Source organism: Triturus cristatus, chromosome 4_1 (genome assembly GCF_964204655.1).
Source record: "Triturus cristatus chromosome 4_1, aTriCri1.1, whole genome shotgun sequence".
NCBI lineage: Eukaryota > Metazoa > Chordata > Amphibia > Caudata > Salamandridae > Triturus > Triturus cristatus.
In genome coordinates this window covers 280,177,129-280,201,512 of record NC_140585.1, presented here as the reverse complement: position 1 = coordinate 280,201,512, position 24,384 = coordinate 280,177,129, and the positions used below count along the sequence as shown (strand labels likewise).

Sequence of the window (24,384 nt, the reverse complement as noted above, 5' to 3'; positions counted from 1 at the left end):
TTGTGGTAAGCCTAACTTTAGTTATGATGGTGTGGTGCTGCCCTTAAAATTATTCACAAACAAGACAATACACTCTATGAAGTGGTTTTAGCATGCTGATGGAGAAACTTGGGTCGTTTCTCATTTGAGTGTCCAGAAGGTTCAAACCGTTTAGATTGAGGCTTGGTAGTGAGAAATAAAACTTACTCTAGTTCACAAAACGGTGCTTTGTATGTCAGAAAAAAAACAGTATTGTTTTAGGGAAACATACATTTTAGTTGCCAAAACCGGACCCCATGAGCCCAAGACGGGAGAAAGGGGCGCTTGTAGTCGCACACTGTAAGGAAAGGTTTATTCTATTGGTAGTAGTCGAAAAATTGGTCCAATGACAAAGAGAATGGGTAATCAAGTGGTCATTGCCCAAGGAGTCGGCTATCTCGTACTTGCGTCGTCAAAGCTGAACCCCTGCCCTGCATACTATACCTGTGGCTCTGACGATAGCCGTACTGGCGGGAACCGACCTGTTAAATAACAGGCGGTTCCTTGTTGGCGTCCTCATGTGTGAGGCTATTAGACTGCTAACCATTCAAGATGACCGCCCATTGGTGTGCACAATTTGCGGATTCCCTTGCGCCCAGATCTGCAGGTTTACGCCTGCATGTCAGTTATCGTTTTGTGTATGTAAGGAAAATGCAACCCAACAATAAAATACCAGGAAGGATTGTGAATAATTAATTAGAAACGGGTGCTATGAATGAAAAAGAGAGAAATAATACCTGGTTGGTTTTTAAAAAAAATAGAGGGGTATATTTACTGATAATCCTTTTTCAAAAATTGCATGTGTGGCCAGAAAGAGTATTTTAAATGATCTGTATTATGTAAAGGAGTGTATTTACTGATTTATTTATTTCTCCATTTATAGAGCGCCTGGTTACACCCACTGGTGCCCCCACCCCCGCTATTTATAATCCCTATTCAAAACAATGTGTGTGAGAAAGGCCAGGAAGACTATTTTAAAGATCTACATTATAAAAAGGCAACCTTTGTAGGTCAAAAATGGTGGAAGACCTTTGTTGGGCCACCGGGAACTTATGGCTGCGACTTTGACCATTTTTGGTAGTACAGAGCAGAGTCTCGGGTTATTTGGGGATCTATGCCTACTAGATCACCTGCTGCTCAACCATCCACTTCAGTGCAAAGGCCTACGTCATTGCCTATCTCAGTAAGGCATACACCACAGACAGCCCTGCTCCATGATCCAGATACCTCTAATGATGAGAAGGAGGAACGGGAGCTTTGCGATGCCCACACTGATTGGGCTGACTGCCTTATCCCTACGCCATCATCTCAGTCACTCACCCCAGTGGACTTGCCACCAAAAGATATTGGGGATTTTCTTAATTTGTTAGAAAGGACAGTTAAAAGATATGCACTCCTCATACCCATTACAAGATATTCTCCATGTATGCCCCTGAGTTATTTATGCAGCGTGCGCACATTTAGTTGGTGCACCGATAATAACATTTTCCAAGTAATTCCTGGAACCTTTTATCTCAATTATTTTTTTATATTTGTACTACGATCTCGGGCATTATTCTGCCTCAGTTTTCATGAACATTCGAAGCCTGTTAACATTACAGGCCCGCACTGCTGCCCATATACATAAATGGAACGCGGAAGCTGTTCCATTTGCAGGCACCATCTTAGATCGCAGGGTAGTCTACTCTTCCCAGAGCAGCGAGGACGTTGCACCCGCTCGACTTAAAACATTGCCGCTCTGCATAAATGACTCCGGGGCATACATGATGGTAAGATGCGGGCTCCAGCTGGTAAATTCAGGTCATTGTACACATGAGTAGCCGTGGCATAGTAAGCCGTGCATAGTACGTACCGCACAGCTGCTTTGAATTTCATTTGGAGTCCCATATACACCGATTTTTGACACGTCGTGATGCCTCTCTCCAGTTTTACTTTATAGAGTGTAACAGGCTCCCCTCTCCAGCGGAGTACCCATGAGGCAAGATTTCTGCATTATTTAAGTATGTGGCTTGTGTTTTATATGTGTGTTTTCTATGTATACTGTGTATGTTTGTCACAATGAACATTTGGTTTTGCAGCGTGAATCTTTTCTGGATTCACATGCTGTGCCTAGACTTTGTAGCGCTTTGCTAGTCTTCTGGTGGCTGGGTGAAAGATGAGCTTTGGTTTGTGAATAGATGTTGCAAGACCTTTTGTCCTACTTGTGCTTCTTTATGCATTTGAATGTCCACACAATAATATCTTGTGAATGTGTGCATTATTCCGCCATCTAGTGGTTGGGGCCGGAATTGTAGTATTTCTTTCTTTCCTTTTTTTTTTCTTTTTTGTTGGTGGGCATCGACATACCACCATTTGGTGTCCTCCTGTGACATCAACTGGCTTTCTTCGGAAGCTTCCACCTTCGGTCGCTTTTCTTCAGATTCTTTTTTTCTGCCGTTGGGTTTGGATCGAGACCGAGGAGCTCCAGAAGATTGGAAAGAAGAATCGGTGAAAAAATAACGAAAATTATCCTAAGAAAAGGAGGAAAGAGTCTTAGATGTACCGGACTTTGATCCTACGGGCAGGAGTACGACGAAGAGGGAGAAACAAAACTTCCATGACACGAAGAAGGGGGCTTCCTGTGCGTGGTAATGGACAAAACACCTTCCGTGACAATTGTCACTACAAAAAAGCACAAAAAGACCAGCATCCAGTCTGCAACCTTTGCCTGCCACTGGATCACCGAAGCGACAACTGCAACGCATGCTCAGCTTTCACCTCGAAAATGTTGAGAGCAAGAAAGAGGCAGAGAAGAGCCAATTATAACATGCAGGGTCAAGACTCCCCACCATTGCTTCAAGACCTGGGCCTCTCCAGTGAGGACGAGGACAACGTCGCCGAAAGTCCAGAAGTCTAAGCAGAAACAGTCGTTGGGGTCAAGAAGAAGACTCCAAAGGAGGTAAGGGAACTGTCTACCTCGAAAAAGATAAGCGAGTCCAGAAAAACGGATTCTAAACCCTCAAAATAGAACAGCGAGGCTGGCATCGGCCACGCCAAAAGTATCCAAAAGTATGGCGATTGAGCCGGCCCCCTCCGCTACAGCCGGGGGCGTGGCTATCGCGTGCTTGGTAGCGCAGTAGGTGCGCCCTCTACCCCCATTGGCCTAGTTGCAGCCCGGAAGTGATTGGAATCACTTCTGGGTCGTGACGATGGCCAAACGTACGGCCAGTAGGTCTGGCCGGACCAACAGGGTATAAAGGGCTGGGAAGCCCAGGAACTGGTCTCTTGGTTCCTGACTCCCCAGCTTGCCCCCCACGCCTCGCTAAGAGGCGGTAACCTTTTATTTTCTTTATTTTTCAGGTGTTCGTGAGGAGGGACTTGAGGATCGTGAGCGTCCGAGGACTGCTGCGAGCTGCGGGGAGACTTCGGGAGCGGGACGGTGTGAGTGCGAACGTCGCGTTTCTCTACGGCGGGCTACGACGGTCAAGCTGCGCGGCAGGACCATCTGGACCTACTGACGGAGATCGTGCGGTGCATTACCAGGAGGTCGCGATCGAGAGCAGCGTCGGGTATCGGGAGGCGGTGGCGCGAGAGGCGCGCCCCTCCGGCGGCTGCATTGTTCAATCTCTTCCGCATCTGTGAACGCGAACCCAGGTTTTGTTGCACTAGTTTTACTTCGAGGCTTTGTGTGCCGTCTGTCGCGCTGAGCGCCAGGCTTGTGAGGTAAACGATTGAACGGCGCACATTGGGGGCACACATAGCAAATTATCACTGTGTTTTCCCAGTCTAATAGTAGTATCGAGTGAACTGCGCGCTGTGTGCACGCGCGCATTGGGGGCACACGTTTTGAATTTGTCACTGTTTGCTCGGTCTAAAGTATAGGCAAGAGTATTTGAACCATCCTTAGTTGAAATTGCAATGCGAGCACTGGCAAATTGGTCTTGAGGGCACACATGGCTGTATGGTTTAGGCTTTGAGACTCTCACAGTATTTAACTAGATAAGAGCTAAGAGCTCCATCGTCTACATTGTGCTTCTGTGTCTGCCGGTGTGAAGCAACGTTAAATAGGAAGTATTAAGGGGGCGTGGCTAGCTGCCAGGCAAGATGGCCGTAGCTTGAAGGAGCTCCGAGGGTGAGGCCGACTCCCCGTACATCCGTCCATTAATCCGTGCCCGAATCTGTGCCCAAGGTCCGCACGCGGAGAACTGAGAGGAAGCGACGCTGCCTGCTCCAAGTTTCAGATTCCCCGCGGCCCAGAACACGATCGGCGCCGCCTTGGCGGTCGCGGCCTGCATCGGCGGCCTAGACCGGGACCTCGATTTTTATGGAGTGGCCCGGGTGCCGTGCGGAGGCTCCGGACCCGCCCGAGCGGCGCTCCGGAGGAGCTGACGGTTTGCTGGGGGCCCGGCGGCAGCGTGGGTCATCCGTGCCCTGCTCGGGTCGCTCCCGTCTGGACTCCACGTCAACAGGGCCGGGGGGACGTGACGCTCAGGTGACATCGCAGGAGACGGCCCCGCAGCAGAATCTACTAAGGGCCCGACGGCGGACACCCTCCCCAGCCTAACACCGCGAGCTGAAGGAGACGTCTGGGGCGCTGCCTCTGAGCTTTCGGGAGGAGGACGGGGGGCGGCTGGTGGTGCTGTCGGACAGTGGTGCTGGTGGCCTCCAGCGCTGCCCCCCCTCTGGTGAGTCCAGCAGGGTGTGTTGCGGGCCGCAGTGCAATCAGCGCTGGGTCACAGACGTGGAGCAAGTGACGGCCACCTAAACGAAAGACACTGGCTATCTCCTTAAAAAGTGTCGCAGATGGAGGCGGAGAACAAGCGCATGGCGACAAAGCTGGACAATCAGGAGGGGCGCTCCCACCGCAATAACGTGCGTATTACTGGAATTCCCGAAGGTGAGGGTCATCCCGCCATGGATTTATACGTGGAAGACATGATAAAAACCAGGTTGCAGCCCAGGGGACTCTCGGCCTTTTTCTCGGTTGAGCGTGCCCATAGAATACCTGGCGGCCGAAGGTTGGGGCGCCCCCCAGGCCGGTCTAGGCTCGCATGTTTAACTTCCGCGACAGAGACGCCATTCTCCAGACGGCTCGAGTGGCGCTGCCCATCCGTATCCAGAACTCTACGGTGTCCTTCTTCCCGGACTACATGGCGATGGTGTCAGGACAGCGGAGGAGCTTCCTAAAAGTCAAGAAGAAGCTGAGAGCCCGTGAGCTGCCCTATGCTATGCTCTTCCCGGCGCGGCTACGTGTGGTGGCGGATGGGAAAATGCTGTTCTTCGACACGCCAGAGGACGCTCATGACTGGCTTGAGGGATGGCAACAGGTGAAAGGTGTTGAGCGCTCGGACAGGCGAAGACGACAGCCTGGGGGGTCAGAGGACCTCGCTGGTCAAGACCGACGAGCGGAGGAGGCGGAGCGGTAAGAGGGATCGGCCGGATAGATCTCTGACTGGCGCCTCTTCCGGCCTTGAGGTGTGTAGAGAACTTGGAGTACTATCGGGACTGGAGTGACCTACTTAATTCTACTGTATTGCACGGACCATTGGACCTTGGGACAGGGGATGTTCTTGGTCTTCCTTGGACCTCCCGCTCCTTTGCACGCAAGTAACGTTCGGGGATATGGGTTCTGAGCACTCTGCTGAGTTGGGGTGTCGGGCAGTTCAAGGTCCGTATGGCAGGGAGGGGGTTGGGGTGATAGGGGTTGTTTCATTGTTATTTTCAAACGTTTTGGTTCATGGCGACAATTACACTTGGGTCAAGCAGTACATGCCCTAATTATAGCACACACGACCAAAACCGGCATATCCGCAGCGTTTGTTGCTTTCTGCCCCCGCCACTGTAATGACTGATCTAATGCATGGGACACCAGCTAGGAACATTCTGACTCCGGTGCAGCCTCTCTCTCTGCTCACGTGGAATGTGCGGGGCTTGGGGGACAAAATCAAGCGAGGTCTGGTCCTGCAGGGTATTAAGAGGTGAGGCCCGGCGGTGGTCTTGCTACAGGAGACCCACCTTACCGGTACTGCTAGTAGAGCGATGGATAGATGGGGGTAAAAGATGCTAGCACATTCTGAATTCACATCTGGGTCACGGGGGGTGGGCATAATTGTGCGACGACAGTCCCATTTAATAGTGCATAAAGTTAAAACTGATGGATCGGGGCGGTTTGCGGCGATCGTCACCCAATGGGAGGGGCGGCCCCTGAATATAGTCTCTGTGTATATTCCACCTGCACTACATGCCACGGCGCTCAGCACGTTTCTGCTAGATCTGCCGGAGGGGGAGTTACTACTGGACGGTGACTTTAACGCTGTTATAAACGACCTACTTGATCGTTGCCCTGCACGGGCGAGGGGCGGGGGAGTATCCCGCCTCGGGAGCTTTATTGAAGCACTAGGGCTAACAGATCTATGGCGGTTATATCACCCAACGGCGCAACAGTTCACATACCACTCAGGGGTACACAATAGTCTAACTCAGACTACTTCCTGGGTTCTGCTGGCAGCCTCAAGAACGTAGACAGTATAGAAATTAGACCAGGGGTATATCTGACCACTCCCCGATACTCCTACAATACACACGCTGCCACCTGACGAGACGCCGCATCTACCCGATGCACCCCGGCTATCTCTGGCTCCCTGATATCCGTAAGTCAATAGAGAAGGCGACGAGCCTTTATTTCCAGGAAAATGCTGCCTCTGTTGACTCCCCAACTGTTCTTTGGAAGGCATATAAAACAGTCATCAGGGGGCAGGCTATGGCCTCCATTGCGGCGTATAAGCACGAAACACACTTAGAACTGCAGTCACTAGAGCTTGAGCTGCATGCGGCGGAGGTTCACCAGGCCCAAGATCCAACTCCCGAGGCTTCCCACGCCCTTGGCGCAGGCACGGTACAAGGAGCACCTCACGGAGCGCACCAGACAGCGCTTGGAAGCCACAAGGCACAAAATTTACGACGTAGGTGATAAAACTGGAAACCTGCTAGTGTGGCTTGATAGGCGGGACAGTGGCGCTAGGTGGATTGCGCAGCTTCGCACTGATGAGGGACAGACGACGACTGACCCGCGCGAAATAGTACGCGTCCTGGCTAGGCACTTTCGGGCGGTCTACTCCTCCGCTTCCTCCATGACAGTGGAGGAGGCACTGACATATATCAGAGACCTTGACATGCCCAGACTCTCCCCTGAGGCTCGAGAAACTCTGGAAGCCGAACCCACGGTGGAGGAGATACAGGCGACAATCGGCGCGCTGCAATCCGGTAAAGCGTTAGGGCTCAACGGCGTACCGATTGACCTCTACATGGGGGCGTCTGGGACGCTTGCCCCACATTTATTGAATATGTTCACTCATAGTTTGCAGAGGGGCGAACTCCCGCCTGATCAACGCATGGCCACCATAGTGGTGATACCGAAATCGGGTAAACCGGCCGATCAGTGTACCGCCTATCATCCCATATCGCTGCTTAACGCGGAAGCCAAGATCCTCGCAAAACTGCTGGCCACTAGGCTGACACCGCACTTGTCCGAAATTGTGCATCCAGATCAGTCTGGCTTCATGCCCGGCAGAAGCACCTCCCATAATTCGAGGCGATTGCACGGGGTGTTGGCTCGGATGGACCGTTTACGGGAACCAGCGGTGCTCTTCTCTCTGGATGCGCGAATGGCGTTCGACATGGTCGAATGGCCCTTTCTTTTTGCAGTACTGTTACACCTGGGCTTTGGGCCCAAATTCTGTTACTGGATCCGACTCCTCTACACTAAACCAATGGCCCACGTTACTGCCAATGGACATATGTCGGAAGACTTCCCCTTGACGTGTGGCACGCGTCAGGGTTGTCCATTATCACCGCTACTCTTCGCCCCGGCGCTGGAGCCGCTTGCGGCTTGGATACGCTGGGAGCCCATGATACGGGGCCTTAAGTGATCGGACGGCTGGGAGGATCGCGTCTCCCTATACGCGAATGACGTGTTGTTGTATCTATCCATATTAGCACTACTCCACATCTGCAAGGTCTTTGGCAGAGCGTCAGGATACACAATTAACTGGTCCAAGTCGGTCTTGTACGTACTAAATGGCCCTCCTCCGCGGCTACCGGCGGATTGCCCGCTCCAAATGACAGAGGGGTCGTTCAAATACCTAGGCATATGTATATCACGGCGGATCAGGCGGAATTTTTCCGGGGGAATCTGCGACCCCCTATGGACCGCCTCAAGCAGGATGTACGTCACTGGGGAGCGCTGCCGCTGACCCTGTTAGGGAGGGCGGCGCTCTTCAAAATGATGGCTCTGCCTCGGTTCTTATACGTGCTGGAAAATGTGCCGTATCAGGTACCACCGGCTTACTTTCGTGCAATTGCAGCACAGGTCACTAGCCTTCTATGGTGCAGCGGGACGGCACGAATTGCGCAGTCTAAACTAGTCCGCGGTTGGTACGACGGGGGGATTGCGCTCCCCAATGTCCAACTTTATTACTGGGCAGCACAGCTAAAGGTAGTCAATCAATGGCTCCACGCGCCACAGTCCGACCCTGCGTTTAAGGCGGACAGAGACATAATATATAGTGGTATGCTGTCGCCCTTGTACGATGGTAGACTGGCCCCGGAGTTGATTGGCCCACTTGAGTCAGACCGTAGTTATCTGGCATGCAGCCCAGGCCAAACTGGAGTGGCGGGGGGTTCTGACCCAGCTCACTCCTCTTTGGGACGCAAAGCGGTTGGGGCGGCTCAGGGATAGCATGGGCTTTGATGGCTGGGACAGCATCGGGATTTCGGTTGTAGGCGACATGTGGCAGAAGGGGGCGGTGGTCCCATTCACACGCCAGCAACAACAATACGAACTAGCGCCCTCGGAATGGTTTCGGTGCATGCAGATTAAACATGCCCTGCTATCAAGGTTGGCACCTGGCGAGGAGGTTCCGGAGGCATCTCCTCTGGAGGACAGGTTACTGAGACGGAGTACATGCCAAAGAAGGCTACGTCCTTCACATACCGCAAGCTTGTAAACAACCTGCCAAACCCAATGGGACCCCTGCTGGAGGAATGGGCCGGTGATGTCGGTGAGTTTGATGAGCCGGAGTGGAGGGAGGCGTTGGCCTCGCCACGCGAGGCGGGTATACCCTCAAGGCTACGGCTGGTACAGCTCCGGATTCTGCACCGCTCGTATTACACCAGACATTTTCTACATAAAATGGGTAGAGTGCTGCACCCCTTAGGTCTGCGAGGCTGCGGGGAGGAGGGATCCTTCTTCCACACCATTTGGGATTACCCCGTAATTCAAGATTTCTGGAGGCGGGTGATCCGGACAATGTCACAGTCGTGCGGGGTGTCGTTGGTGCCAGAGCCCAGGCGCTGTTTGCTAAACGTATGGGAGCCTAATGATCTCAACCGCCAGGCTCAGAGCTGGGCCATGTTGGGGATAATGACAGCTAAGAGAAACATAGCCCAAAAATGGGGGGCGGTGGGGGTGCCCTCACTGTCCGCATGGGTAAGGGACATGGATGCAGCCAGGCTAGCTGAGCGATCAACATTCATCAGGCGGGGATGCCCCCGTAAATGGTATAAGGTGTGGGGGGCATGGAATGAATTTAGAGGAGGAATATGCGACCCGCCACCAATGCCGGATGATGATACCTCCTGACTCAGACTGATGGAGCGGGCTTGGGGGCGGGAGCGTGGGGCAACAGTACCGCTCATGGAAAACTGTGTAGAAATGGTTCCAATTGTATGGGTGTAAAATTGTGTGCTGTACTGCCAGGTGATATGGAAAAACTGCATAATCAAGTGTCGCATTGTTTTGTTCATGTGAAAACAATAACAATTTCCCCCCCAAAAAAATAGGAAGTATTAAGCATTGTGCATGCCATACGTTGTGGTGGTGTGGAGAAAGGTATAATTGATGCCATAGGACTGTTTTGCTGCTTTTAGATTTGGCAAGGAACACACCATTACAAACTGCCGAAACATTAGCAGCATTTGCAGGTTTGTGTGGGGTATTTGACGTCCTTCTATCTAATGGCGGGGAAAGCTAAGAGGGGGGAGCAAGGCTCTCGTATGGAAAAGTTAATGGAAGAGATGATGAGGAAAGTGACCGAGATGGGGCAAGATCTGGCTAACCTCAGGGAAAAGGTGGAGGGGCAGGATGGGCAGGGAGAGAGACTAGGCGCCCCAATGTGCCCCCTAAGGCTGCTTTTGCGCGAATCCCCAAACGGGTGAGAGCTAGGAAGCGCGTGGGGAAGGGACTGAATCCACCCATTCCGCAGGTCCCTAGTGATACCCCTGCACCACCTATCCCGGTCCCAGGTCCAGAGATCCCGTCAACGGCACCCCCCGTAGCGCCGGTGCTGGAACCGCAGACCCCCACCTCAGATTCCAGAGCTGCAAGCGGTCCCAGTGCCATTATTAGCACCCCTTACACCACCAGCTCCTCCTGTGGTCCCAGTGCTCCAGCCAGCACCCCCGGGGGGGCCTACACCCACTAAGGAATCTCCGCTTTTTTACCTCAAGAGATAGTGTCGCATTTGGCGGCAATCTTGCCATGGTTGGGGAAGGCAGGCATCCTCGCTCTGGCGGTGGGGGTAAAGGAGTTGGGGACCGATGCTTTGGCGGAAGTGACGCAAATTGTTTCTCAATTTAATGCGGGACCCAAAGAACAAATCAATGCTGGGCCGGTTGCTTCATTACCTATCATTACAGGGGGTGGTTCCGGCACTCTGGAGAACAAGGGTTTGCTAGTCCCCAGTGCAGCAGGGATTCCTCACGAGGCTCCAGGGTCCGCAACAACAGGTAAACTGCCAACATTACCAATGTTGGGCGTGGGAGAGTCCAGTTCTGAGCGGGAGTTTTTAGGCAGACATGTGTCCATGGAGTTAAAAAAACGAATATGGGCTGGTGAATATATTAATATGTTTTCATTATTGATCTGCGAGAGGGGGAGGGAGGAATCAAGGAAGAACAAGGATTATATGCTCCCTAGGGAATGGGCGACTGAGATGTTGAAGTATAGGGTGGAAGAGAACCTACTGAACTGGATCAGAGCCTTTTCCATACTTATGACAGTCACAGCTGAGCGTTAGTGTTGGCCCATGATAAATTTGCGGGCGGAGGATGGTTAGAGTATGACAGGAATTTCAGGATGGCAAAGGCATCCGCCCATCGTTGTCATGGGACCGAATTTACACAATATCTTGGTTGGATCTGTTTGGGGGTGAGGGGCATGGTAATACAAAGAGTCAGGCCCCGCATGCTGCGCAGCCCTTTCAGCCCTTGCGGTCGCAGGGTAGTACCAGTTATACCACTGGTGCAAGCGGCAATGGTGGGAGGAAAGGGACGTGCTGGGATTTCAATAGACGGACCTGCACCAGACCACATGGTCAATGCAGATTCAAGCATGCATGTTCCATTTGCGCCAACCCGTCCCACCCTGAGTCCGAATGCCTCAAGAGATCGAAGGATAAGGGTAGGAAAAAGCAGGAGTGAGATGGTGTCTCCGCTCAAAGCATGGTCCCCCATTGATGTGACGGCTCTGACACCATGGCTCAACAAATACCCATGCCACATTACGGCAAGAACTCTGCTAGAGGGTTTCAGGGACGGTTTTAGGATTCCAGCCTCTAATTATACAGGGTCCTCTGAGTGCCAGATTCAACTCTCTGCTCGGAATAATCCAGGTATTGTCTCCTCAAAGATTGCCAAGGAGTTGCACCTAGGTAGGGTGGCGGGCCCTTTCGAGTCGGTGCCGGTTGAGAATTTTGTCTGCTCCCCGTTGGGTGTAGTCCCCAAGAAGGTAGAGGGGGAATTCAGACTAATACACAACTTGTCAGCACCCAAAGGTATTTCACTGAATGATACAATTGATGATGAGTTCTGTAGCGTTAAATACGCATCCTTTGACCAAGCGGTGGAGATCCTCAGGGGTTTGGGCCCTGGTGCTCTGATGGCAAAATCTGACAGAGTCGGCCTTTCGGTTACTCCTGGTACATCCGGATGATTATCACCTGCTTGGTTTTAAATTCCAGGGGAGTTTCTATATGGATATGTGTATGCTAATAGGCTGCTCTGTCTTATGCGCATATTTTGAAAAATTCAGTTCATTCCTGGAATGGGTTTTCAGACAAAAGACAGGGCACTGGTGGGTCATGCATTACCTAGACGACTTTCTTATCCTGGGGACACGGGGTTCATGCAGGTTTTGGGGGTTCCTTTGGCTCCAGGAAAGACAGTTAGGCTGGCATCTACGATAGAGTTCCTGGGCGTTGAGCTGGATTCTGTTCAGAGATGTTTTAGGCTACCCATGGACAAGGTTAACAAATTCAGGGCTGCTTTACAGCTATGCTTGGGCAAACAGAAGGTTACACTACAACAGCTACAGCAGACAGTGGGGCAATTGAACTTTGCCTCGGCGTCGAAACACTCGATGCCTGCAAGCGCGTCCAAGGTAAAACAATCCGTCGGTTTCTCAGACTAGGACTCCGAGACGGCAAGAAAGACCCTCGACAGTTTAAAGATGTCGAAAGACAGTCATGAAAAGGATGCTCAGACATCCAAAAAAGAGAGGTCGAAAGAGGCTTTGACAGCTGTATCTGCGTTGTCAAGCTCAAAAAGAAAGGTGGAAAGTCTCTATGCCGGAATTTACTCGTCAGAGATGGAGAAAAAGAAAGAGACTCAAAGCAGGAATCGCAAGTATCTTGCAACGCAAGAAAGATTTTGAAGAAAAGATTAAACTTTTCAAGAAACCACCGAAAGTTTCGATCGACGTCGAAAATATGTCGACGAATTACAGCCTCCAACAACTCCCGAACCACAAGACGAAGAAGAATTCTTCGATGACTAGGGAAAGGAAGAGGAGCAAACCTATGCGGGTTCGGCGACTTTGGAGGCTCAAGAGCTGCAATGGCAAGATCTCGACTCTGAATCATCAGAAGAAGCAGTGAGACATATCCGTCGAGGCCTTCACCACCAGATGACATTGGAATGTACAACCAAGTCATAAAGAAAGCAGCAGACACCTATGCAGTGCAATTGAAGAAAACCGCCAATCATGTTTTCTGTTAGAAACCTTACTGCATTCCCAAACAAGGAGTCGATTAATTCCCATGTTGCCAAGTGTTTTGGATCAAGGTAAGGAAGCTTTTAAAGAACCAGCCACATGCAAAGCGGTCTCACCAAAAGGAGAGAAAAATATAGCATTCCTCTAAGGATCCTTTGTACATCAAGGGTTTAGTGCCAGCAGGCTCAATTATAGCTTCTACGGCTCGAAAGAGAGCTAATGTACCTACTAATGTGGGCCCTCCACCTGACCGAGTAAAAGGTTGGATGTCATGGGAAGGATTGTTGAGAGAAATGCGGCAATTCAATGGCGCATAGCTAATTCAAATGCTTTGATCAACAGGCATGCATATCAACATTGGGAAGAAGTTGGCGAGCTGTTAAAACACCTACCAGAGCAATTCCCAAGGAGGCTAAACCACTTGATAGAGGAGGGGAAAAACATGGCAAACACATGTTTAAAATCAGCCCTTGACGCTGCTGAAACAGCCAGCGGACAAATTGCAATCTGCATCACCGAAAGGAGGCATGCATGGCTGCGAATCTCTGGTTTCAAGCCAGAAGTGCAAAATAACATTCTAAACTCACCTTTCAATGGAGAACAACCATTTGGAAGTGTGGTGGATGAAAAATTAAACCAATTAAAGAAAGACTATGAAACAGCAAGGTCTATGGCTGCACTGCAGTTCAGAGGAACACCCTCACGGAGACCAATGGGCAGAGGTAACCACGAACCTACAACCTCGCACCAAGCTTTTCGATTTCAAATTATCTTTATTGAAATTTTGTATAAGAACAGAGCAGGAGCTGGGAACATGACCGAGAGCACGATGTACATGAGATGGAGATTAGACTGATCAATAAACAAATGCCAGCAGTAGACGTACATGTTAACAGTGAAGTAATCACTTAATCACCAGCTCAAGAAAGGAAGGAAGAAAAGAAGAGTAAAGGAGAAAAGAGGAAAGGAAGCCCGGAAGGAGAAGAGAAGAGAGAGAAGAGATTGTCTAGCACCTCAATCCCGATACTCAATAAAACATAGTATAACAAGTATCCGGCCATGACAAATCCGTGAATGTGAGGCCCACATAGGAATATTCGTACAACATAATGAAATCAAGGCGGCTTATGAGTAGCAAAATATTCGTCCAGGGTAGACCATATACTCCTCGTGGATGATTTCCAAGGCGAATTTTGCAAGATAATGTTATCAGCCCCCCTGAGGTGAATGACCCAGTTCATCCAGCAATTGTAGGAGGCCTTGCTAGTGTCCTTCCAATTGGAGAGTACCATTTTAACTGCAGAAATAAACAGTAGATCAAGGAGAGCTCGGTCCCCCTCCGACTGCAAATCGTCCTGTAAAAAAGCAGTTACCACGGTTGGTAGGGTCCTGGGGAGTACACAGTTAAACAGATTAGTCAAAAATAGGTAGACTCTATCCCAGAAGGGTTTTACTACAGCACAGAGTAAAATAAGGTGAGCCAAATCTCCTCTGCCCTGATTACAATTCCAACACATGTCATGTTCCCAGATCCCCATGGAAAACAGCCTAGCCGGTGTCCAAAAGGCCTTGTGTAATAGCCAGAATTTCGTTTGCGATAGAACTGGGGAAATCTTGTTGCGTGAAACTGATTTCCATAATGGGGACCACGAATCTTCGGTTAGCTGATTAGCCGAGAGCACGTTCCAATAATCAACTACCTTAGAGTTAAGCTTGGAGGATTTTGGACGCAAAAGTTGGTAAATCTGGGAAACCTGATGGCCAAGCCTATTAAGTTTTATTGCAAATGAGGGTAACGATGGGGAACTAGGGGACATTCTGGATTTCGCAATGGCAGCCCTCACTTTCAGGAAGTTATAAAATTCAATATCAGCCAATTGGAATCTAGATTGTAGTTCCTTGAACGTCAATGGGTATGCATTATTTTCCAATTGGTGGGGAAAGAAAATACCTGTTTTGCACCAGGAATCAAGGAACAATGGTTTACCATTATAAAGGAACTTAGAGTTTAGCCAAATTGATTCCATATTGGAGCCCTTCATACTAACATCCATGGCCTTATCTATTTTTAAGAGAGCTAATTTAGTGTTCTTAAAGATGGATCTAGAGTGGGTGGCGACAAGACGGTTAGCCGTGAGAATTGACAGGTGGTGTATATTATTGAGGATGGCCCCTTCCACTTCCAACCACACTGGTATGTAATTATCAGGAGGAGAAACCCAAAGAAGGCCCTGCTTCGCCAAAAAGGCGTATTGGTAGAGATGAAAGTCAGCCAGATTCACGCCTCCCAGTGTCTTATCTAGCCTCAATTTTCGAATGCTAATTCGAGCTTTTTTGCCGCGCCAAAGGAAGGATGTTAAAAGAGTATCCAATTTATGGTGAAAGGAGTCAGTTAAGATGAGTGGCAGCATACTTATGAGATAATTAACTAAAGGAGTAACCATCATCTTGATAGTTTCGATTCTCCCCCACCACGTGATGAATTTTGGGGACCAGGAATCTAAAAGTTTCTTAATTTTCTGCAAGAGTACCTTTTCATTTTGATGCAGGGTATCCATAATGTTATTTCCAAATTCAATCCCCAAGTACTTAATGAAGCCCGACTGCCAAATCAACCCAGAGTCCCCCAACATGTCGCTAGTGCAAAAGACGTTTAATGGTTTGACTTCCGATTTGTCTCTATTGAGTTTATACCCGGAGTGTAAGGAATATACTGCAATCGTTTCCATTAGGGCTGTAATGGAGGAATCCGGACGTTCCGTAACTATCAAAATATCATCCGCATACGCGGCCAATTTGACTCGCACTCCATTGATATCAATACCTGTGATATCTGTGTTGAGCTTGATGGCCTGAAGAAGAGGTTCCAACGCCAATAGGAAAAGTGATGGAGATAGAGGGCATCCCTGTCTGGTACCCTGATAAAGAGGGAAGGCCTCCGAAAGTGACCCAATGACAGCTATACGACCAGTCGGTTTTAAGTATAGTGACATAACCATTTTAATAAAGTCATTACCCAATTTAAAGAGGTGCAGGCAACGTTCCAAGAACGCCCAGGAAACTCTGTCGAATGCCTTCTCGGCGTCTAACGTAATGGCGACAGAGGGTTCAGATTTAGTCGCAGCATTTTCTAATACATGGCATAACAAACGTGTGTTGTCATTGGATAACCTGTGCCGGAGGAACCCCACCTGGGAATTACTTATCAATTTATGAAGGACCAAATTTAGCAATCAACATTTATAAGCGAAATAGGTCTATAGTTTTTTGGATATACAGGGTCTTTCCCCTCCTTGGGAATAACGACAATGTTAGCTTCGGTCATAGAATCAGGCGTATGTCCTGTGTCGGCACTATGGTTAAAAACCTGTTTCATAACAGGACCTAATTGGGTTAAAAAGGATTTATAGAAGGATGCCGTGAAGCCGTCTGGCCCTGGTGCTTTATTTTCTTTCAGAGACCTGACCGTCTTTTCTATTTCCGAGTTATTGATTCCCATACCTAGCATGGCAGAGTCTTCCTCTGAGAGTTGTGGCAGGTTAAGATCACGGAGGAAAGCAGTGCACTTCTCATTGTCAAAAGCCTGATTATTCGAATACAGGTCCTGGTAAAATTGTTTAACCCCTTCAGTGCCCGCCCCTTTCCCCGCCCAGTGCCGGCCGTTGCATTAGCGGGCGGGGTCTATGACGAGCTGGACTCGTCATGGGCACAGCGCCACCGCGGCCCATGACGAGTCCAGCTCGTCATGGGCACTGAAGGGGTTAAAGGTGTTGAGAATGCCCTTGTGTGTCGTGTGGGTTTGGTTATTAGCATCCTTGATTGCAGAGATGACATGTTGATTTTGTCTGTGTTTAAGATAAGAAGCTAAAAGTTTCCCTGCCCTGTTGGCCTCGCATAAATTCAGCGCTTTAAATTTGTTAATCCACACCCCGGCACGTTCACTTAATATCCTATTGTACTCATATTTGTTCTGTGTTAAGGTCAATAATAGAGTAGAATCATTTAAGGAGGCTATGTGGGCAGTCTCTAAATCCCTAATTTCTCGTTCTAGCTGGAGTAAACCATGGTTCAGGCGTTTATTTATTTTTGTTTTTATAGCAATGACTAGTCCCCGTACAGTGGCCTTCAATGCATCCCAGTGTATATTTATATTAGTATCAGACACCTTGTTATGACCAAGATAGTCCGAAATGGCCTCCGCAATCTTCTTTTTATCCTCAGGGTCTGATAAGACGTCGTTGTTAAACCGCCATCGTTTGGGAGTTTGTTCCTTGTGACTACCCGTTAATTTAAGAGAGATGCAAGAGTGATCCGAAATCAACCTTGGGGCTATGTCAGAGGACTCAATGAGGCTGGTGTATGCCCCAGAGACAAGGATATAATCAATCCTAGAGTACGAATTGTGAGGGGCCGAATAGAAAGTATAATCCCTTGTGTCTGGGTGCTGGAGTCTCCAGGGATCTTTGAGATTGAATTTAGAGCAAATAGTTGTGAGCAGAGCGTGTGAACTCGTGGGTTGATAATGGCAGCCGGACTGCCTATCAATTACCGGGTCCAGGGGGAGATTGAAGTCGCCTGCCATTATTATAAGATCCTCCTGAGGAATACTATCTAGCCTGTCTGAAATGCTGGACCAATAGGAGGGGTCATCTGTGTTAGGACCATAAATATTGACCACGTGTAATAAGTCTTCGCCTCTACTTAAGTGAGTGATCAAAAAACGACCTTCATTGTCGTGTGTAGAGGATTCTAGCGTGATGTTAGCAGATCTCGAAATCAAGGTTATGACCCCTCGTTTCTTCTTGTCTGCTGGCGAGCATGCCATTTGCGAAATCCAGTTACATTTAATGAGGCTATTATCCTCCTCGGAAAGCTTTGTCTCTTGTAGGAGCACGATATCACTTTTGGTCTTGGCTAAATACTCTAAAACCTTACGTCTTTTCACAGGGTGATTGAGACCTTTGACATTTAGGGACACTATCTTCAAGTCGTTCGAAAGGGCACATTGTTTGTTAGTGGCCATCAGTAACAATTATAAATGGTGAATTCAATAAGTATGGAGCATGACATAGAAACAAGTGCGAATAATTAACATACCACATTGTAGGGCACATATGATAAACAAGCAAATCGTACATCCGCAACAGCAATACGACCTTGAAAGCCAGATAATCCCATCTCGAAAAATGCATACGGGATATAGGGCACCAGACATGTCGAGCAAGTAGAAGAAGCCAGAGAAAGAGAAGAATGAAGTAGAAGGAGAAAGAGAAGGAAAAGAAAAGAAAGAAAAGTAGCTGGAGAGCAGCTAAGGAATCAACAATGAAAACATTGTAAACGTTAATGAAAACGTGGACGCTCTCAACCCAATCCCCCCCCCTTCCCCTCCCTCCCCACCCCACCGCAATACTTAGCATGTGGGAGGTGCGACGACAGAAGTGTCCACCCGCACTCCGGAGGAAACATCATGGTCAGATCATATACATACCTTCCCAATGTCCAACTATCAAACACCCTTCGGCTAAAAGTGCAAGCCTAAATAGAAACAAATACAAATACAAATACCGCCATATCAGGTACCATCCCAACCAATAAAGGGCTTGAACCAACATCAAAGTACAACTGACTCATTACAGTGCGCCGGAACTTCAGAAGAAGACAATGATAAGTGGAGCAAAGGTGTCAGTGCATGCACTACACCGGGCCTGGCGAGGACTTCCTCTTACTGGCAGAGAGCTGCGATGAGTCCATGTCCTGGGTAGGAGGGCCTTCCAAATAATTTGCAAGGTCTCTGGGATCGTTGAAAAAGAGTTGTCTTCCCCCATCAGTAATCTTAAATCTGGTGGGACCGACAAAGGAGAACAGGATACTTCTGATCCTCAGCTTGTCCCTTAGATTTAGGAAACCCTTACGTAAGTCAACAGTAGGCTTCGAAAAATCTTGGGTGAAAATAATTTTGTGACCCTTCCAGGTGAGTTGATGATTTTTCCGGGCGTAGTTAAGTATAGCTTCTACATGTCGAAATCGCAGAGGCTTACAGATAATTGGACGGACCCCCTGCCTTGTTGAGGATTTAAATGAAGGGATTCTGTGTGCTCTGTCCAATTCAAAAGGCTGATCAAACGATATGCCCGTGAACTTAGGAATCCAGTCCTCTAGAAAGGCTAAACAGGAGACTAGTGCTTCCTCCGACCCCTCCGGAACACCAAGAATTCGGAAGATGCCTCTACGATTACGGTCCTCCAACTCAGCTGACTGCCTCAAGAGCATAGATGACATATTCTTCAGGGAGGTCGTATCATTGCAGGACTTGGTAACCATGTCCTCAACATCGCTAATCCTCTGTTCAGCTACCGAGAGTCTGTTATTCACCATGTTCATGTCTGCTCTAATGGCCGTGATCTCCAGCTGTATAGTGTCTGTGGTTTGTTTGGTTGATTTGGCTAACTCATGGACATCAGCCAGCTTTTTAAGGATTAGATCTAATGTACTATTGATATCTGGTTTCACTTTGATGGGTGAATCTGACTGTGAGGGTTCACCTTTATTTCTTTTGTGCAGCAACTTAGATTCACGGTCAGACATTTTGAAGGTTACTTAGGTAGTGGTATCAGTGAGATAATTAGTTGGTTATCACCGTGGTTAGCGAAATTGACTAGAGATTCGCACAAGCTCCGTGTTAGGAGAAATTATGAGGTGTGAGTAAGAAGATCCGGTGGGCCAGACTGCCACAACCCTAGTATAATGCCGTCAAATTACCAGGTGTGTTTGGCTTAGCCAACCGTAGGCGTTGTAGGAGTAAGTCGCAGTAAGTCGCAGTGAAGAGGCAGTTGTCCTAGTAGATAGTCAGCGGTATCAGGTAGTATGGCAGCGAGCAGAGATATGCCCGGCGAATAGAACAGCCCAATCACAGCTTGGTGAGCAAGGCTTTCCCTCCGCAATTCGCACTGAAAGAGCACAGCGCGCAGAGCTTGGTGTAATAGGGCTCGGTGTGCGGCTCCTACCCTCCGTAGATTCACCACAAAGGAACGCACAGGAGCCTCAGAAGTCAAGGACAGGATCCCAGCAGAGAGCAGAAGACAGGAGTGCCCAGGCCACTATCTGTTAGGAGACACTAGCCATGCGTAAATGAGGCGGCATTCGGGTGTTGGAGTCCAGCTGTGAGAGAACACCCAACGATTCACAAGCAGACTCATGATATGCACTAGGCTCGCGCTGGTCCCACAAAGATAACGATAGCATAGGTGGCAGAATTTTAAGGGACGTTAGTGTAGCCCGGAGCCCCTCCGCTTCGCCGCCATCTTGAAGTCAGGCGAGCGGAGTTAACAGCAAACAGATCGCCGAAGTGGCAGAAGGTGTTGAAATTACCGTTACAGCAGAGCGCCATCAGCATGAGTGGGCACGTATGAATGACAGTCAATGGTGTACCTGCCGCGGGACAACAGATCTGCCGGACGGGAACCTTTAGCTCAGACCGTCAGGTAGGTGCCATTTTGTTGTTCGTGCAGCGCGTCTCGAGGCAAAACCCTCTGGAAAGTCGGCTCCGCCGTCAGGAATAAAGGGCTCTTCAAACGCCAGCCATCGTACGAGGTGCTGCCATCACCATCCGATGCGCGATCAGTCGTTCGCAGGGCTCGGGAAGTACAGCATTTCCCCCGGTCCGACGGAGTGACTAAATCAGGCGGCCATCTCTACTGCCGTCCAAGCCACGCCCCCCTCGCACCAAGCTTTTCAGCAGACTTACCAAGGAGTAAGCCCAGGGACAACAACTGGGACAGCAGCAGAATTGGCAAAACCAACAGGGTAGGCAATCCTTTCGAGGGCGCCCTCTGGGAAGAGGCCAGCTACAAAGAGGGGGATTACAAACAACCACCAAGTGACTGCACTCAAAGACTTGTGCACACTCCAAAGACATCACAGAGTGTGCTACACAAAAGGTAAACCAAAAAATCAAACAGTTCCTGCAACATATTACACCAGTAGGAGTCAGGTTAACATACTTCCTCAAAGAGAGGAAAAAGATAACTTCGGACAAATGGATAATAAACATAATACAGTACGGTTATTGCATAGAACTGGCAAAGAAACCTCCAAACAAAAGACCAAGTAAGAAGATGCATTCCAAAAGGGGATTATCTCAATTACTCCAAGAGGTACTAGAGCTTCTGAACAAACATGCAATAGAGCAAGTACCCTGCAAGGAAAGGAACAAGGGCATTTACTTCCTTATCCCAAAGGTGGACGGAACTTTACGACCAATACTAGACCTAAGGTTCCTCAACAAATTCATAAACACTCAAAGATTCAAGATGACAACACTGCAAGAGGTAATACCTCAGGTGCAAACAGGAGACTACATGGCAACCATAGACTTAAAGGATGCGTACTGAAGGAGACACATCTATACTATTGGGGGCAAGCTCTGACAGTGAGGACAGTGGGGTAACTGCTGGGAATGATGGATTTATGCATTCATTTAGTCCTCAACATTCGCCTACACATGCTACCGTTACAGGAATGGCTTCAGCAGCAATGGTCACAGGCAACAGGGAGTTGGGAGGATCTAGTGGTTGTCATGCAGGCAGTTCATCAAGAGATGGCATGGTGGAACAAAACAAACATAGCACAGGGCAGACTTTTCACATCTGTGAATAAAATTTGGTTTTTTCACTAGCCAGCGAATTTTTAAAGCCCCTATTTTTGTATCTTTCACACACCCTACCACTCTCACTACCCACACCACACATAACCTATTTTCATAAAACCAAGTGCTCTGGCGTATTTGTAGGTTGAAACACACCACGCCCCGTAGAGGGACGGGAAGACCCCTATGATGAAGCATGACACTATGGGATTCTTAGTGTGTGAGGGGTATTTTTAAAAACACTTAGTGCTTTTCCTTGACATTTCTGGGATCAGCAACACTCACTTTTTTGAATCGCGAAGAATATAAAATACAAAACATGAAACGTATATAGGGTAGAATCATATTGTTTATAAATACTTGTACAGGAGGTAGATTATATCTAAAAACCTCTTCACTCCCTTCTTTTGTTATTTTTGACACTTTTCACATCATCAACTCCGACAGTAACCATAACAACATATGCGTCCCTAATGGGATGGGGAGCAAACATGCACAACCTCAAGGTGAGGGGAATGTGGGCACAGCAGGATGCAGTGAAACACATCAATATCATGGAGTTGAAAACAGTATTCTTAACCTTAAAAGCCTTTCAGAAAGAGCTATACAGGAAAAGGGTGTTGATGCAAACAGACTACACAACAAACTAGGAGGAACTCATTTGGTAGCCCTCTCAACGCTAGCTCGAGATTTGGAGAGGGGCAATTCCAAGGGTAATAGACATGATAGCAGTACATCTACCAGGGAAGGAAAATGCAGAAGCAGACGGACTGAGCAGACAAACACCATCCCACGAGTGGGAACTAAAACAAGCAGAGCTCCAAAAAGTTTTCAGGAAATGGGGGACACTACAAATAAACCTATTTGCAACACCTACAATGCAAAATGCCAAAACTTCGCATCCAGGCGACTTTGCAGTCAGTCCCTAGGGAATGCTCTATGGATAGACTGGTCAGTGATATTTGCTTACGCTACTCCCCCAATACCATTGATGAATTAGGTGATCAGCAAATGCAAAATCAGTCAAGTTTCAAGTTTTAAAACTTTATTCGGATAATAGTAATCCATAAATGCGCAAAATACAAATAACATTGCAGATGTACAATATGCAAGTATTTACAGGATAAAAACAACAAATCGTTCATACTTTACGACATAGTTAAACGGGCACGAACCACAGTTTTTAAGAAGGAACCCACACGGAAAACAAGTTCATGATCATCCAGGGTTAATATCATTAAAAATGCGAGATCCAGGCTAATCGGTTTAAATTTTTTAAAATACGGAGTTAAAAACCATTTAATATATTTAATATAAAATTTGCAAAAAAATAAGAAATGTAAAATTGTTTGGTCACTCCGGCAATCACATGGGCACGGCTCGACAATTTGATCATTATGATTCCATAACGGGAAACTAAGAACATATTTGATAGTGCCAGCCCTAAGGCGAAATAAGAGGCCTCGCTCCCATTGGCTCATTGGGAGAGTTAAGTAGGTGGGTATGGGATAAGTTAAAAAATTACGGGCTAGGTATCTAGTAACACTAGGTTTCAAGGACTCTCTCGCAACCCTTTCGTCACTGAACAGTGTATAGAGAGCTTGTTTGAGTACAGACTTGGTTGGGAGCTGGATGGTGGTGGGATCAGAAAAAACATTTTGAAAATTCACACTACCAAGAACGCTCTGCACCCCAGATAGCCAAGGGATGGACATGCCTCTGTCACAACATAAACAATCCTCTATAATATCCCTAGTCAATTTAGCGGCAGGATTTTTCCAAATAGCCAGCCAGAAAAGAGCAGGGCGAGCACGGATAAAATCCCCTATAAAATGCAACCCTAATACTTTGTGACATCAGTCAAATGACAATGATTCTCATCGCACCACAGTGGGCCAGGCAAACTTGGTTCTCAGAAATAATGCAGATTTCGCAAGGAACAATGCACAAACTGCAGAAAAATAAAGACTTGCTAACAATGCAGAATAGAAAAGTACTTCACCCAGAACCAGAGAGCTTAGACCTAGCGGCATGGCTCCTGAGGACTTAGAATTAACACATCTCAAACTACCAGAAAGCACAATGGCTGTTCTAATAGAAGCTAGAAAACAAACAACAAGAGAATGTTATACAGCGAAGTGGAAGCGATATACACAATAGTGTCTTAACAGACGTCTTTCAAAGGAGAGAACAATGCTAAAGTACTTGACACATTTACTGGAAAGTAAATTATGCTGCACATTGTTGAAAGTGCACGTAGCAGCAATTGTAGCTTATACCAGAGGAGAAACGGACAACATTTTCTTCACTTAAGTTTCCTAGAAGGAGCAAAAAGAATTGCACCTCCAAAAATGGTGCCAGCCCCCACATGGAACCCGAACATAGTTATAGCACAAATGATGAAAGCACCATTCGAGCCACTGCACAAAGCAACGCAACAAATGCTCACACTAATTACTGCCTTTTTAGTGGCAATAACATCCTTGCGTAGAGTTAGTGAACCGTTCTTCCAAATACATAGTAACGGGATTGTCATGAGGACAGATCCTCAATTCATACCAAAAGTGTTATCAAGATTCCACATAAATCAGAGTATACAAATACCAAGTTTCTTTAAAAACCCAAAGACAAAATCAGAAAGAGCTTTACACATACTTAACGCAAGAGCGGTCATGTACTACATTGAAAGAACCAA

General features: G+C 48.1%; 1 protein-coding gene across 1 annotated transcript in view; it reads left to right on the top strand.

The window, feature by feature from the left end:
• The window catches only part of LOC146854269 (protein mono-ADP-ribosyltransferase PARP12-like), a 490,642-nt gene that overhangs the window by 197,385 nt on the left and 268,873 nt on the right, over window positions 1-24,384 (top strand). The window lies entirely within an intron of this gene.